Source organism: Otolemur garnettii, unplaced genomic scaffold, assembly GCF_000181295.1.
Source record: "Otolemur garnettii isolate 467f Iridium unplaced genomic scaffold, OtoGar3 scaffold00081, whole genome shotgun sequence".
NCBI lineage: Eukaryota > Metazoa > Chordata > Mammalia > Primates > Galagidae > Otolemur > Otolemur garnettii.
Window position 1 is genome coordinate 3483231 of NW_003852476.1, and position 5602 is coordinate 3488832.

The following is a 5602-nucleotide window of genomic DNA, read 5'->3' on the forward strand; positions in this document are numbered from 1 at the left end:
AGCTAAGGAAGTGGAAGAACTGGACCAACTATCTATATCCTAAAGTGAAAGACTCTGCTTGCAAGTTAATAATCCAGAGTGCTCCCAGCAGACACCACTTCATCCATCATCTCCCTGTGCTAGCGCAGACATCGTTAGAAGCCATGCTGGAAATCGCTCATAGCACGTGGGCAGGATTGATGCTTTCTCCTTCTCCTCTGGGGTTATTCTAAGCAAAGGGTAATATATAGATAATTTAATCAATTATTTCTTTTAAAGCTATTTACATGTACTAGTTACTACCTTTCAGTGGGAGATATTTATAACACTGAATTGTCTTGCTATAGAGCAAGAATCTTTATATAGAAATGTCAAATTTAGCTTTAAGCAGAGTTAATATTAAAAAAAATATATATGAGATGGGCACTGTTGATTTTGGTGTCCAAAAATTGTTTATGTGGCTAAACTGAGACACAGGTTATGCTTCTAACACAGTTTATGTATTGCAGTGGTGACAATGAGGCCTGGAATATTTTGCTAAGAAAAAACATGAGATAATATAAAGTAAAATGTAAGATACTCTTCCCTTAAGAAAAACTTAAGAATTATAAAGGTTAGTCACAGATTTTTGTGATTTCATTTGAGCAATGACTTTAGACACAATCATTTGAATATATCTGCTTTTAAAATATTATTTTGCAAATTGTAGTAGTTAAACAATCCAGAAACACAGACAAGTAATTACTTAATTAGTGCCAGTTTACCTTCTAGACTATAAGCGCCATGAAGGTGAAGGCTATGTCCACTTTGTGCACCGTAATATCCCTAGTTCCTGGTATGATTAGGTACTCAATAAATATTTATGTGTCCATAGCCACACCACTCTGAACATGACTCTTTTGATCTCGTGAAGGTTAGCAGGTCAAACCTGGTTAGTACTTGGATGAGAGATCACCTGGGAACACCAGGTTAAAACACATCTGTGGATGAATATTCAGAGAGGTGCAATATACTGATGTTGGTGTATATTTGCTTTCATCTTATAAGAATGCCTGCTTTTTAAAAATAATTTTCCCCTTATTAAAGATGAAGTTATAAATTTAGACTTTATTATTTTAAGTAATCACTAGTGGGTTTCTATAAAGAAATGTGAATAAAAATATCCTGTGATTATCAAATAAGGTATGCAGTGGTTTGTCATTTTGTGAGATTGACAACATTAAACAATTGGGGAAATGGACCTAGTAAAGCAGAGTGAAGACAAACTGCACCCAACACAATTGTTTAAAGAAGCCACTTGTAGCTAATGGTGCCTGGGGATGACTTAATCTTAACTGTTTCATGGTAGTAGGACCAGGGTATGTAGTTGAGGGCACATGTACACTTGGTATGCTGCACCTTCTATCTGTGAAGATGACCAATGGAAATGGCAGAGCTAAGGGACTAAAGTCTGAGGTTGGGGGGAGGACAACGCACTCCTAGACACCGGAGAGTGTGGACCCCAGGGCTCTGTATGAGGAAGCCTCATCTTCCTGAAGAACTCACCTTGGGCTTCTTCAACAAAAACCTAGTGCCATGGAATCTTTTCAACAGCAGTAAAACGCAGCCAAAAGATAGGAACGACGATGGGTTTGAGTGTAGTCAAAGAGGGTGGGAGGCGCTGTTTCATAGCTTTCCAGACAAGACCAGCATTGTGGGAAGTGTGCTGTTTCCCCTGATATTCCCTTATTCTCCCTTGCCCTCAAAAGCATTTTTTAAGGTTTTCGGGGCCACGCTGTCGCCCGGTTTTGCTACCAACTTTCCTCTTTCTTGATCTTTTGTTTCAATGTCTGCTTTCTTCCCCCGTATGCTCACTGAAGCCTAATTGTGAGGTCAAGCTATAATTAGTTTATACATGAAATTTAATTCACTGTGGGTCTTTTGGCATTAGAGTCAAATGGGCTTTGATGTCTGGCTGGGCTTTGATCCCAGCCCCTCAAATGGTGGTCATCACCCCAACTCAAAGGATTGCCCTTTACTTTTTTCCTCCTCTTCAGAGACAGCTTTTCCCAATTACATCATTTGTGTTTGGCCATAAAAGCTGCAAAGCATCATTTTGTTGCTTTGCTCTATGGCAAAATGTGCCACTGATGCTCTTTACTTTGCATGGCTGCCATAGAACACTCACTGCTGGTCAGACATTTGCAAAATGATGCTCTGACTTTGGTGAGGGTGCTCTTAGGAGCTGCTCTGCTAAAGGGCAAAGTGTCGGGCTAAGTCATCTGAGAGATCTTTCCAGTCCCTGCCCAGGAAATATCTTTAAGCATAAGCTACACAATTGTAATATATTCAGCCAGGCCTCTCTTTCATGCTGGCAACTTCAATTATTAATCTTTCTCTCCAGATCCTCCCGGTAGCAGATCCACCCCATCCATAGTGCCACACGTTTGGAGTTATCAATTATCACTTATACAGAGAAGACAAGAGACCGCCATGGAAGGCAAAAGAATTAACCAGGGATAAACATTACTAGAAAGGAAAAAATGAAGTAACACTAGTGGAGGAAGAAGCACCAGCATCTGCTTTAAAAAGGGAAAGAAACATCAAAGCCATAGGGAGAGTGAGGTTCTGTTGGCAACAGATGGGAGGGTGGGTGATTACTTTCAACTGCTTCGGAATACCTGCAACCAAAACAAAGAAACAGAGAGGAAAAAAAATCTAGGGGAGCGGCTCCTGTGGCTCAGTGAGTAGGGCGCCGGCCCCATATACTGGAAGTGTCTGGTTCAAACCTGGCCCCGGCCAAACTGCAACAAAAAAATAGCTGGATGTTGTGGGAGGCCCCTGTAGTCCAGCTACTCGGGAAGCTGAGGCAAGAGAATCGCCTAAGCCCAAGAGCTGGAGGTTGCTTCGAGCTGTGACGCCATAGCACTCTACCAAGGGCAACAAAGTGAGACTCTATCTCTAAAAAAAAAGAAAGAAAGAAAGAAAGAAAGAACATCTAGGGAACTAGACTGGAAAGAAGAAAAATTGGTTGTTACCTTAAAAAGAGAATAGGGGCAACCCAGCCAATTTCATTTAATCTGATGACATTGGGAGTTTTCCTGGAAAAACAATTATAGCATTGAGCTTCTTGCTTCTAACTTCATTTGACAGCCCCAGTTTGTTTTAATTGGCGTGCGAATGAACAGCATTATTTATTAATGTGTAATGGATACTTTGGAAAGCATAACCTTTTTTTCCTGGTCATTTTATGGGTGGAACCATCTGAATATATTACTTTTAATATTTAAACTTTCTGGAAATGCTTTTTCATGGAGGTGTGCAAACTGTTGGGCAAATGGCTTGGTTTGGACTAATGAGCCAGCTCAAAGTGGCATTTAGGGGGGAGGTTAGGAAGGTGGGAGGGGTGGGAGACATAGCCACTTGTCTGCCTGCCTTAGCAAGATTTATTAGTAGTGTGTAAAAACATGGTTTAGCTTCCCCCTCCCTTAACTATATAAATACAGTTGTCGATGTGTGACATAACACAGGCCATAGCAATAGACTCCACCCAGCTGGAAGGAGTCTCATTCAGAAATGGAAAGCAAGAAACTTGCTCAGAAATGAGTAGCAGGAAACAGTGACAGAGGACACTGGTGTGCAGCATTTGGCAGGCAGGGCAAGTCATTCTTCTTTAGAGTCTTTTTTTTTTTTTAGACAGAGCCTCAAGTTGTTCCCCTGGGTTGAGTGCTGTGACATCACAGCTCACAGCAACCTCCAACTCCTGGGCTCAAGCTAGTCTCCTGCCTCCACCTCCCAAGTAGCTGGGACTACAGGCACTCGCCACAATGCCTGGCTATTTTTTGGTTGCAGCTGTCATTGTTGTTTGGTGGCCCGGGCTGGATTCGAACCCACCACCTTAGGTGTATGTGGCTGGTGCCTTAGCCACTTGAGCTAAGAGCCACTCTTCTTTAGAGTCTTAACTAAAATTAGGAAGAAAAATTAGTTCCTGTACTATCAAGAAGTAGTGTTTGGCACACAGTAGGCATAGAGAATAGGTAACCTGAATAGAACTCATATTGTATGCTTATGAGTACTTGAACCTAATTCCATTTCTTGATCTAATACACAGTCTTGTTAATTATGAATCAAGGTCACAGCTATAATTCCTTTTAAGTCTGTGGGAGGCAACAAGGGGGAGGAATGTGGAGGGGTGGCAAGGGCATTCTTTTTTTTTTTTTTTTTTGGTAAATATCAGTGTAATTCTATTTGTAGTAGAGATTAAATTGGTACTAGTAAGCTTAAAAGTTAGTTAAAAAGTATGTTAATGAAACCAATTTGCAACCAATCAACATTCCCTTGAGTCTCTCTCCAGCAATTATCAGGTAAATGTTTGCAAGCCTCTGGGCTGAGGACAACGATACTAAGAGGGTATTTAAGGCAGTCTCTGCCTTCTGGGAGATTCACAGCGTAGCTGGAGAGAAGAGATACACATAAACGCCTGCATACATAAATGTGTGTGTGCACCCCAGATAAATAACCAGGCAAGTAGCCGTGGTAAGAATCAGATATTCATATAGTCAAAAGGGCGTTCAAAGGAGGGAAGTGAGTGAATTGATCTTGGAAAGACGTCAGACCACACAGAGAGGGGAGAAAAGAGGGAGAATTCCCAGCAGGGGTGATCAGCTGGGCCGAGGTGTAAGAGCCTGCAATTATGATGAAAGACAAACTCCACTTTGCCTGGACTTCAGCAAATTGTGACTTGCTGAATTCAATTTCTGAGGCTCTAGTTAAAATATATACGGAACTTTCCACAGATGAGCATTTTCAAATCCCTATCCACTAAAATTCCCTGTGCCCAGGTCCCAACAGAGATGACCATAACACCAATTCAAGGGGAAGAAGATCTATTTTACAAATTTCTCTGGAGGAAGAAAAAAAAAAGCTACGGCTCATAAAACACTTATCGTATGTGCTAGCCTCACCATAGACGCACTCCTAAATATATATTAAATGCAATGTATCATTATAATTGGTGGACAGGTGGGCTTTGTTGGCAGCTCCATTTCACCGATGGGGAAACAGAGGCACGGACAAGGGCAGTATCCTGCTCGCACAGCGATTCATGGGAGGGACTGGGCTTCAGATTCGGTCTGATTTCATAGTTAGAGCTCTTATGAATGCAGACTAAAAGAACAATAAAAAAACCTTAAAACAAAACCCCTAAGCGCGCAGGCGCGCACCGCAGGCTTGTAAAAGATTGCTGCAGCCTCTTGCTGCACAGCGACATCCTCCTGCCTAATTTTATTTAAATGGATTCGATAGTAAGACACCCGTTAAAAAAATTAAAGCAACAACAAAACTTAAGAGTTTTGGAACAACAGTGCATTGTGCTTTGTGCCGCTTGCCCTTATAGAGTGGGGCGAAGCAACCAGACCGCGCTGTCCGTGCGCACCCCCGGCACCTGGCTCAGGACAGTGAGGACCGCGCCGGCGGGAGCGGGCAGGAGGCGCGGGCGCGCGGGGAAAGGGTTAAGCTGTGTGCTGCTGCTCGGAGACTTTCGGAAAGTTCTCCCAGGAGACAGGCCGCGGCCCCTGCAAGGACCCCGCCTGCGGGCCGGCTGTAACAGGACGCCGGGGCCGCGGGCGCTCGCCCAGCTTGGGGC

The 5602-nt window shown here is 42.9% G+C and overlaps 1 non-coding gene across 1 annotated transcript; it reads left to right on the forward strand.

The window, feature by feature from the left end:
• The first annotated feature begins 385 nt into the window (after positions 1–385).
• Positions 386–514, forward strand: LOC111726815. Its single transcript, XR_002774507.1, has one exon. It is a non-coding gene; the product is annotated as a small nucleolar RNA SNORA1 (small nucleolar RNA).
• Positions 515–5602: the final 5088 nt, after the last annotated feature.